Source organism: Pygoscelis adeliae, unplaced genomic scaffold, assembly GCF_000699105.1.
Source record: "Pygoscelis adeliae isolate BGI_AS28 unplaced genomic scaffold, ASM69910v1 Scaffold501, whole genome shotgun sequence".
NCBI classification, from domain to species: domain Eukaryota; kingdom Metazoa; phylum Chordata; class Aves; order Sphenisciformes; family Spheniscidae; genus Pygoscelis; species Pygoscelis adeliae.
In genome coordinates, this window is record NW_008824048.1 from 30,278 (window position 1) to 42,775 (window position 12,498).

The window sequence follows — 12,498 nt, forward strand, 5'->3', positions numbered from 1 at the left end:
TTTAGCCTTTGAAGGCTATTCGGAATCAGCAGAACATATTCATGCCACCTGACGGATTTTAGCTGCTCTAATCCTGGCCCTGATTTTCGTTGCCCTAACTTACCCTAGCTGTAATGCTTTTGTGGAAGTCTTCTGAAGGAAGTTTGCCTGAGCCAGCTACAGCATGAAAATAGCACTAAAATCCTTGTTAAAAAATTGAGACACACGCCAGCCTAGTGTATTTTATTCAGTTTACACATGTATTGAGATAAATGTTGTAGAATGTAGAAGGTCTAAAATTCTGCCATTTTTATTACTTTTTGTGACATCTGTTTAGATTGCCTCAGCCGCAATTGTCCAACTTCAGCTGTAGCATGTAAGAGGCACATCAGCAGGCAAGAGAGATTTCATATCCAAGACAAGAGTGTTCTGACTTAGAGGTAAGACAGGAGGGATGCGGGAGTCCGATCAGTTGACCAGGGACATATGTCGGTGTGAGTAATATCCTAACTATCCTTGGCTTTCTCCGCCTATAGAGTTTATTGCAACTTGCTTGTACATTGTTTAGTCTGAGTAAATCCGGAGGAGTCTAACTTTCCCTATCACCTCTGAAAAACGTGACAAGTGGTTTATCAGGCAGACAGTGAAGAGCAAGTAAAGTAAGGAACCTTTCCATGATTTCATACGTGATACTTCCACTCCCTGATGACCTTCGGATGAATTACCTAGCCTCTCTGGTTACTAAAACCTTAGCAGAGTCTAAAGGGCAATTTTACAAATTCATGCAAAGGAAATGCTTTGAAATTAACTAAATACAAGAAACCACTTCTTGCTTGGGGTGTCCCTGAAACGCAAAGCATTGGGTTTTGGGAAGGCATCAACAGTTTATACTGTTGCCTAGAAATCCTCATTTGGCCATTGTTCAAGTTGCAGTCCTGGACCAGATGAATATTTGCTCTCATCTATTACAACAGCCCTTTATAGTTGAAATTGGAATACATTTCTCTTCTACTGGAATACCTGGAACTAATATATCTTTGATTTTCCCAATCATTTCTTATGCTAACAATATGAAAGTTCCAAAAATGTGTCTCCTCTTTCTTCATATCGATTTCTTTTTGTTTTTCCTCTCCTGTTACAACAGGTCTTTGCTAGCTAAGACCCATATGTCAGCAATAGAGCACACACACTTTTCTTTAAGAAAAATCGGATTTTCTAGCTTGTATACATTCTATTTCCTCATATACATTTGTCTTCAGTCCAAGGCATTACTCACAACTTGCTAAGGCAAATTTTGTGACTTTGAAGATTTCTTCTTATGGAACACAGAAAGGCTCTTTCATTTTTAGAATTGTCCAGCATCCTGACCTAAATGAAATTCTGGTATAATATGTTACTTCTAATGTCAAGTCTATGTATAAAACATTACTAACTTCTTTTCCTACTCTCAAACACCTCTTCAAAACCAGACCCTAGCAAAGAGAATGATACCTTCTATTCCCACAGCAGTCTTACCAGTAACTGTTGGTTCATTCCTTGTGAACACGCTTAACCACGCAATATCTAAAATAGAAGATATTTAACAAATATGTGGAATTAGATAGTTACATTCTTCAAATTTAAAAACATCATAAACAATTTAAAGAGTTGTTTTAAAACATAATCTGAGAAAGAGATTTTAACTTTTTCCTGTATTTTGGTTAGAAATATGGTTTATTATTTTTTCTCCTTACTTTCACATCTCTGGAAAATGTATAATTCTAGAATAATTACATTTGTTGTTATTTGCCTCTTCTCTACCAGAATAATACCCTCTAGCAACTAATTCTGTGATGTTAGTTGTGGTATCATTTTTGGTGTCAATTAGAGAAGCTGCATTTGAGATAAAAGAAGAGTTCCATGACAAATAAAATAACCCCACAAATTCCAAAATCTTCTTTATTTTTCTCCATTTTGCCCTGTCTCTGAGGATTATCTTTGCTTTCAGTCTCTTAATAGCTAAGTATCTAGACTTCCCATTAACTCAAATGGGAGTGAAGAAAATAATCTTGTCATTTAAGTATATTATATACCTACTGTAAATTGGAGTAAAAGTTTTCTTACAGCACTATCAATATTCATAAAGATGCAGTATAATGTTATGTCTACAGAAAACATTCAATGTTTTAGAATCATAGAATCATTTAGGTTGGAAAAGACCTCTAAGTTCATCGAGTCCAACGGTTAACCTAGCACTGCCAAGTCCACCACTAAACCATGTCCCTAAGCACCACATCCACACGTCTTTTAAGTACCTCCCAGGATGGTGACTCAACCACTTCCCTGGGCAGCCGGTTCCAATGCTTGACAACCCTTTTGGTGAAGACATTTTTCCTAATACCTAATCCAAACCTCCCCTGGCGCAACTTGAGGCCATTTCCTCTTGTCCTATTACTTGTCACTTGGGAGAAGAGACCAACACCCACCTCGCTACAACCTCCTTTCAGGTAGTTGTAGAGAGCGAGAAGGTCTCCCTGAGCCTTCTTTTCTCCAGACTAAACAACCCCAGTTCCCTCAGCCGCTCCTCATAAGACTTGCGCTCTAGACCCCTCACCAGCCTCGTTGCCCTTCTCTGGACACGCTCCAGCACCTCAATGTCCTTCTTGTAGTGAGGGGCCCAAAACTGAACACAGTACACATAATAGTACCTTAAAAAATGTCACATACGGTTGGTGAGTTTTGGTATAAAAAACACACTACCTTCATGGGACTGTGAATCCTTGGTTGATATTTCATGATGACCATCTTCATCTATGTCAAAATGCACTGTTTTTGAATCTTCAGTCAGTATATAGCATTTCAGTGTTTCTCGCAGACTAAACACTAATAAAAAATGAGCTGTAATTAATTTTACTAGCAACAGAAAAATGGTAAGATTCCATAATAAAAAGATAAAGTATATTTTTATAGCAATCTTTCCTTGATAACCTATGTATATTTGAACTATGAACAGTATAGCCAACGTATAATAGAAATTATACAGTGGGCTTAAGCAGCTGTTTTTGGGGCTTGATGGTGGTATGAAGAAGGAAGGCAAAGATTTCTTTGCTTGGAAGGTTATCTCAGTGAGAAGAAGAGATGTATGCTGAACCTTTTGGGGAGTTAACATGTGCAAAAACTTGAGCTTGAAAAAATGGCTTCCAACCCAAGAGCCTGAGGGATAGTGTAAGAAGGGGGATTGTGGGCAACCTGCAGATAGCTGTGTTGAAAGAGACTAATGGGGGTGGGACAAATTTGAACATGAGAAAGGGGGCCTAAATTAGCAATTGGCTGGTGAATGAGTAGTCTTACAGTGGGGGAGAGAGTCCTGTGGGTAGCCAGAGCCAGAAGAAGGCTGTGCACAGGAGCCTGCGCAGAGAGAGAGGTGAAAAACACAGAGTTAAGTTACAAGTTTTCATTCTGAAGAAGGGAAAAGGTGAAGTAAGGAAAGTATCTCTGCAGCATACTGTTTCTAGACGAGTTTCCTTTATTTCATAGATAAGTACCTGCCTGTTTCCCAATTTTGCACTTTGAAAATTGGATCTGTTTACCGACAAGAGTTTTAGATGAGAGTGCATATGGCTACCGAAAATAGCAGCATTTATTTTGGGAACTTGACATCTCTTACTGAAAAAAAAAAAGGCCTTCATAAGTAAAAGCTGTCAGGAGGGAAATTGTTCCCTATCACTACTGAACACAACTGTGCTGTTCTGGATGTCAGAAGGATGTCGGTCCAGCCAGTTGGGTGTCAGACACCTACAGAAGAACACTATAAGGCACAATTTTGATTATGTTAGGCTGAACATTGTTTTACTGGAATAGGTTTGCTATTTTCAAATTCAGTTAAGACATTTCTGAGACCACACAGACCTCCAGGGTATGCTGTAAGATAAACAGTCCTTTCTTCGCCAGAACAATTAGGCAAGTAAAACAACAGGATACTCAAAATGCACCAGCAGTGACATAATGTTCTGGGAATGCTTGACTTGACCAAAAACTTTGTTACTCATTTTATATTGATGCACATCCTCTGAAACATCTGTATTTAAACAGACATTTTGAAAAAAATAAAGTTGTTTCCCAGAAGCTTTCTTTCTACCCTGTTTAGGCTGAGCTGAAACTCTGCACATACAGTCGACAAAAGAGATGGATGATGCACACCCTGACAGCCTGAGTCACACGCTCCAGAAGCGGCAGATCTGACACGTCCTGTGTTGGACCTTTGGCACATGCATAGCTGATCTATGTGTGGGCAAAGGCCTTCTCTTCAAAGGCCTGGCAACTAAGACTTCCAGAAAAAAGATGGGTTGTTCTAAAAAGCAACAGGACAACAACTGCAATAATCAATACAGCAAACCTTTTAAAAATTCTTATAATAGTTATAGTGTAAGAATTCTACTTGTAATTCTAGAATTACAAGAACCCAGAATAAAACAGTTGGCAGGCCTGCTATATAGATATACTTCAGGAACTACTGGTCTGAATTTGGTGATGTGAAAAATCTAATGTCACTATTTTGAGGAGTATTTCTGTACTGGTTGTTTTAAAGGCAGCTTTCATTTTTTTGTTCCTCCAGGTGTTTTTATTTTTGACTTTATCATAGATAAGGTGTTCCAGATACTTAATTTGGTTGGATTCTGCCTTGGATTAGAATCATCTTTCCAAGATTACAAACATACCTGTCACTCAGGAAAGAGTTACCTGACTTTCCAGAAGCTGTTTTCACAGTTCTCAGCAGAGATTGCCTCTTAACAGACTGCCTTCCACGGACAGACACTTCATACGGCTTTTTGCGGCCTGAGCGGAGCAGCATGGTGGAAGCACTTGAGAAATCCTGATAACCTGACTTGCCTCTCTTTTCCAGTCCTAAAGTAGGAGTTAGAATTTGTCACAATACTTCATGTTTCGTTTGAGAAACAAGTTTGCAAAGAGTATAATTTTGATAAATGACAGTTAAAGGAAGCAGGATAAACTCAATAAAGTTTGACTGCTTGCATGACCCAAGCCTGTGTCTCGCAAGGCAAAAATGGTGTGTTTCCAGTGATGGTAAACCAGTTATCTATCTACACTTCCACTAAGATGCAGGTTATCACAGATACAGTTGTGTTGAAGGGAATATATTTTAAAAGATTTCCCTTTAAATAAAATACAAGCAGTTTATGTGACTTCAATTTAATTTATTTATGCTTCTCAATCATAGGAAGCTAGCTATACTTTGCTAGCTGGATTGAAAATTCATATTCTTTTTGTCCTTCAGAATACAGTCTAAGATAATTTTTGAAGTATTCATAAGTGATTGAAAATGACGCTAACTTCAACACAGCATAATCTGACTTTCAGTAAAGATATGCAGCCATATTGCAATCTTAAACCAAGGTTCAGGAAACATTACCTCAGGAATGAGGACTGGAGTTTGGAAATTTGAGGAGTGTATTAGAATTATTAATGAATATCACAAGTGACCAGAAAAAAAAAAAAAAATCTCCTACCATTAGCAACCATTCATATTTTCAAATTATTACTCTTTCCTTTACAATTCAATAGTTTGACTTCAATGTGCTCTGCATTTTTCAAATGATGTTGTATTTGTGACTATATTTACAAAAAATAATGGTCTTCAGTTTTTGAAGGCTAGATGAATAAAAGGATTTAAGCATTACCTAGGCTACATATCCTAAGGAGAGGCTGATGTCTAAGAATGGGAACTACATTGACTGAGGAACCACCCAGGCAGCTAATAAGATATCCTGAGGACACAGCTTAAATCACTGCATTTCAGAAAAGCTAAGGACCTTACTTTGGTTGGAGAAAGGAAAACTGGAATTATCAAGTCTACACACTCGCCTGAAGTCAACTGTTTATGACAACTGTTTATGGCAAGTGCAGTCCAAAGAAAACAACGAGCTTCAATTTTGCCTAGTACCTTGGCGAACCAACCAAGCGAAGATGTGTATAATTTTAGCCCTATGCAGCTGCGCACAGAATAAATAAATAAATGTTAGGCCAGAGAGATCATGGCTCTGACACTAGTGTAATGATTTGTGAATTCACCCAGGGAAGGGGATTTCTGTCTTCTGGTTTGGTTCAGTTCACTGATGCAGAATTTCACATTAAATATTTATGTGAAATGGTAGAAATGAAAGACTTCTGTCCCTGGCAATTTTGTTGTTACTAGACTACAAAGGCTAACTGAGGCTCTTTTTCATTCTCTTTGGCTCTTTAGTTATAACTAAACATTCAGTTAGGCCACTAAAAAGTGAAACATTTATTAGAAAGAATTAACTTATTCTTCCTAGTAAAGATGTCTCATTTTTCAAATGTCTGATAACTTGTAGTCAGAGGTAGAAAGTAAAGGCTGGGTCTTCTTCATCTTGCTGAAATTGCTTTATCACTGAGCACGCTAAACAAAAGAGAAGACCCTTTGTGGTTTTCCACTAAGTCCTAACTGGGACCTGACCTCTGCAAACATCTAACTGAATCAGGCTCTGCAGAGTATGTGGGCAGTAATACCAGCTTGTGGATCTTGAGAGACGTTAGTGTGCTAGGTGTTCAGCATTAACAAAGCATCAAGCCTTCATCCAGGATGCTCAAAACCAGACATTTAATCCCTTACAGAACATTCCTACTGAAGACACAAGTGCAATTCTAGTTTGGCTGCACTTGATCAGAAGTTCTGAAGATCCCAGTTCCTGATTTTTATACCCAGTGAAGCAGCCAGGGAATTGTATTCTGCTAGATTTGCCCTTCATGTACTGCAGTTACTAATGCAAATTTATGTCAAATTAGTCCTAAATGCTTAATGAAATTATTTCTTTTTTTTTTGAGAACCAATGCAATACCATGCAAACCATCTAGATTCAGAGTCTTGGATCTGTGTTACTTACACCCACCACTGTAAGAAAAGAAGGAGGATGATTACAAGCCAAGACCCTGAAGAATTCCTGAAGAGGTCAGGCCAGTTCAAAGAAATTTTCAGAAGCATATTTAGGAAGTGAATAAATTCTTAAGAAACTTTCTATAGAGAAAAACAGACAGGCAATCTTGAAGTTCTGAAGGACTGTTCTTAAGTTTAATTATTTTGGCCTGTTTGAGCAAGTAGAAAATGGTAAAGTCTATGGCAGAACTTCACCTCTGTTAGCTCTCCAGAACACATAAATCTCTCTACAATAAATAACAAAAGCTTCCATAGCTTGAATTTCCTCACATGTCGCTTAAGACTGAGTGACATATAAACACTCCCATTTCAATAAGCCTTTCCTCTCATGCCATGTTCTTACATAGATGTCACCTACTCCCACTTTTTTTATTCTTACTCATGGTTTTTAATGTTGTGTGTTTCACCCTATGTCTATTTCTTTGTTTTAATGTCTTTCATGCCTATTTCTTCTCTGTAAGGTATATGCTGCTTGAAGAGGGCTAGGAAGAGCTGGGTACTGTTCTTGGCTGCAGACTTTGTCAACCACTGTTTGTCTTGGAAACTTGGGACTGTTTTGTTTTGTTTTGCATCTAAGCTAAGTACAAAGGAAGCAGAAAACTCGAACTATAGCTCTTTAAACTGCTGAAATCAGATATACTTAAGCATGTTTGTGGCCAATGGCAACAAGATCACCCTAAAAGCACAGGGAGTTTCAAAATTTCTCCTGCTACATATACCATATCAATTTATTTATATGAAGGCAGCAAAGAAAATCTGTTACATAGCTTCTCTTGCCCCCTTAGTGATCTCATTTGTTTTTAGCCATCATTGTCTCTTCCACTTAACCCCCAGCCACATCTGATCATAAAATTAAATCAAATTCAGTACATGAAAACAGAATTTAAAATTTCTGAGTTCATTCATACAGTGGTACAATCCAAATATTATCTCATACTATATTGGTACATTCATAACAAGGTATCTCTAAGACTATTTTTGTGGAGTGTATTGGGTTGCAGTTGACAGTCCTGCTTCCAAAGAACATAAGTAACTCCTCCAAGTTTGTTACAATTTAACAGTGGATTAAAAAGAACTTAGAGCATCCTATAGCTAATAAATAAGGATGTTATAATCTCTTTCAAATCAGACAGACTTTACGAAATCTACACTCTAAACTAGATATAGGAATATACGAAAATAGACATAAACTAGACTAGGGAAGAGATTTAAGAAAACTTTAAAGTCAACTGAAATAATCACTATTTGTTAGAATCTAAACAAGCAGTCTGATAAAATAATCTTAAACTGAAGCCTATTTAAAACCCTGCTGTAATCTTCCACTCTCGCTTACCTTATTTTGCTTGCTATTGTCTCTGCTGGGATACTTCTACTCAGAATGCTAGAAGCAGCTCTGTTAGAGCCGATTTATTGACTGAACACATGGCAGGAAGCCAAACCTCCAAATAAAAGAAAAGCCTGACGTGGACCTAATCTTTTAGATCTCTACATTCACTCATTTACATCAATATTCTCATGGCTCTAACTGCTGCTGGAATTCCAGGAGTGTTGGAAATAGTAAGAACAAACTTTTAAACATCTTTTTCTCTAAGATGCCACAGAAGGTGGGACTGCATGCAAATTTTTAGCCAGTAGTTCTGTGCAATGCCTGAATATACTCACAAATACCATTCCGACTTTATGTCACTGATATTGTTCTTGCTATCTGTCATTCCTTCCAAGGCTGATTCAAGAGCAGATGCTGGGTTTATGGTACTACAGACATATTAAAAGTAGGAGTGTAGCCTCAGTTGTAGGGAGCTTGAAACAAGTTAACTGCTTAAACGTTAACCCAGCTATTCAATGGGCTTTGCAGGCATTGCACCAATGGCAATAGACTGCTTGTGACACGAGTGACCTTGTTTAAAGCGGTGCTGTATTTCTTTGCCCATAAAGCCCAGATAATGGTGTTTATCACACAAGAACTAGCTCTTTCATTATCACATTTGGCATGTTCATTTGGCTTTATTTACCTACGTACATTCCTAACCCTTCACTCACTTATTGGTGCTCTCTATTCATACACACTAAATTTGTTTTAATAAGCAAGCCTTGTATTTTTAAAGGAGTGAATCACACTTTTATATACCTGAAATAATGAAACTCCTCTAAAAACAACGACTTTTTTTTTTTTTTTTGCCAGTTTTCTTAAAATCAAGGAGATACTGCTTTTATCGAGAATTTGTATACTATGTCAAGAAAGTTCTATATTTTACCTGTGTTTTGTTTAGGAAAAGTCTTTTTTAGTTCATTAAGCCCTCACTGGACACTCGTAGTATAACAGGTCAGTAGAAAGACTTTGTTAAAAGATGTATTTAATGACAAAGCACTTTGAAAAATTTGAAATCTCAAGTGTCTGTCTATTACTCAAGCATACTGAAAGATGTGGGAAATGCAATGAAAAATGTGTGATGCAGCAAAAGCTTTTTTTTTTTTTTAAATACAGTTGTTCAGAGGCTACACTGGGTCAAGATCTAATGATGCTGCAGCAGCTGCATTTTTTGGTAAGGAGCAGATGGATCCAGGTTGCAAGATGTAGTCTGCATGTCACATGAACCGTCCTTACAGGCTGGATGGTCCCTACAGCCACAGCACAGAACAATTTTTTATTTTAAATGACCAACTGTATGAACATTATAATGCACTACACCAACACTACTGTAGAATAGCTAAATAATAACATATGCCATCAGCAGCCACAAAAAGAAACAATCTTAAACTAATTGTAATTGATATTGTAAACTAATTGTAATTAATCTGGGTAGATTAAGCCATGTAAATACTGAGGAGGCATCCACATTGCAGCTGACCTTCCATCTTAGCCTTTACAGTTTATTTTAAACTTTCTGGTTGTTTAGACTGTAATTGACTATGTCATTGAGCATTTCTGGATCTGAAAAGTCTTTCTAAATCCAGATCAGTCGTGGTCTTCAACAATAAATAGAGGTTTTAGTTTATTGTATCCCGAAGTTTAGTGTTGGCAGAAAGCTCAGCAATGAACCAGCTGTGCAGCACCTTCCCTGACCAGCGCGTGCTCCCATCAGCAAAAACAGAATCAAAAGCAGGAACAACCAACGGGGAATTTCTGCAGGTCCTGATGAAAAATGTCAAGTTATTGTGGGAAAAGTACTATTAGGGGGGACCACTTGCTCCACTGGAGAGGGAACCGGCGGAGGACACTCATCTGGGGAGCCACACACACTTCTCTTCCTGGCTGGCCGCTGGGAAGCGTTTTCCATTTTCTCTCTGTCTCTCTTCCCCCACCCCCCACTCCATTTCTCTTTCTCTCTCCTTCTTGGCATCTACATCTCCCTTTCCCTTTCTGTCACTTTGCCTCTCACTCTTCTTGGTTTTTTTTTTTATTTTCCTAGCTTCACCATTAGAGTCGATATATTTCATCAGCTGCAGACCCTGCTAATAATTATATCCCTACAGTTACAATGCTAGGTCCAGTCCATCACTGGACATATCTTCAAAATTTTCTTCTAATTCAATTTAGTATCTCGTATGAAATTATCTTGAAAGGCAGTAGTCTTTAGAAAACAGTCATAGTGGGAAAAACTTCAACAAAATTACTATTAAATTAGTTTTAGTATAATTATTGGCATGGAAAGTAACAAGGAAAACAACCACTTAAAACTGGTTTGGGGTTTTTGTAGGTAAAAGGATATTCATCTGCAAAAAGTCAATATTTGCAGCAATGAAAAGAAGGAAGAAGTTTCCTGGTACCACATGCTATTGCATGGAAAATACTGAGCATACAGTAAATACCAGCAACTACATTTTATCAGCCAGTTAATTTGCAAACAATTTGCAGGAGACCTAACTCAAAGTCTCTCAAGCTGGAACAAAACTGAAACATAGCCAATGGACTGTACCAGAAAAAAGATCAGATATAAAAACTTATTTCTAATTCTGACTCCAGTGTATTGCCAGATTTACAGTGGTTAAAAGTTTGATCACAAACAGTAATATTCTAAAGAAAGCCTATCCAAAACATTTTCGGTGAAAGTGATTGAAAACATTAAAACAGGTGTGAAACATAGGATTTTCAGACTTTGGAGATGTCAAGTCAAAAATACTTGCTCTAGTTTTGAAAACAGAGTTTCTAGTCTAAAATCCAGTGACTTACTGTTAGGGAATACAGATAATATTTTCATTATACATACATTAACATTTGTATGAATATTATACATATATTCATATTGGTATGAATATATAGAACATATATTAATATTTGTATGAGAAGTTCCTCTTTTTCTCCACATTGAGGTGTTTCTCCCCAAAGGCATGAAGATACCAAACCTAATATATTTAGCAGCTTACTGAAACAAACTTACATGGCAATCTATCAATACATTTTTTTCTTGGATACTGTAGGGGTTTTTAATATTCTAAGAACATTTTAACATGAGCATCTAACAGTCAACTTTATCTTACTTCACGTCCTGTTTACATGGCATGCCAAAGACATACATAGGACTAAACTGAGCCTACTGTAGCCTATCTATTTCTCCCAGTACTTCTGAACTGTCATTAAATGATTCTGTTCTACTGTACGGTGAAGCTTTCTAGTACTCAAAACAGCAGGCACTTATTTAAACCTCCATCTGTTTCTGTATACAACAGAAGACTAATAACTTAGTAATGTCTATGCTGACCGCTGCTGCAAAGTCTACCATTTTTTGAGAAACATCTGTTCTTAAAAACACACACACACAAGTGAAAAATGGCGCTGTATAAACAGAAGCTATTTCTGCTTCAATGCCATTTTACTATTTTTTAATATTTCTCAAAGTCTAGAGTTCTTACACTGTGTGGTGGTTTAACCTCAGTCAGCAACTGAGTATCACACAGCCACTTGCTCACTCCTCCCCCTCCCCACCTCCCCCAGTGGGATGGGGGAGAGAATTGGAAGAATAGAATTGAGAAAAAAACTCGTGGGTTGAGATAAAAACAGTTTAATAATTGAAATAAAATAATAATAGCAGTAATATTAATGTAGTAATAATAATAATAATAATAATACACAAAGCAAGTGATGCACAGTACAATTGCTCACCACCTGCCGACCGATGCCCAGCCAGTCCCCGAGCAGCGGCCCCCCCCGGCCAGCTTCCCCCAGTTTATGTACTGAGCATGACGTCACATGGTATGGAATGTCCCTTTGGCCAGTTTGGCTGTGCCCCCTCCCAGCTTCTTGGGCACCTCCAGCCTTCTCAGTCGGTAGAGCATGGGAAGCTGAAAAGTCCTTGACTAGTGTAAGCACTACCTAGCAACAACTAAAACATCGGTGTGTTATCAACTTTGTTCTCATGCTAAATCCAAAACACAGCACTGTACCAGCTGCTAGGAAGGAAATTAACCCTATCCCTGCCAAAACCAGGACACACTGAATGTTACTGCCATTGTTTTTTACACATTATGGGTTACATCATTTTTGGTGCTTCCAGGAATAACAGAAGGATGACATCTCTTGAACTTGAGATCACAAAAGATGTGCTCTCTTCACTCACTAGAGGACACAC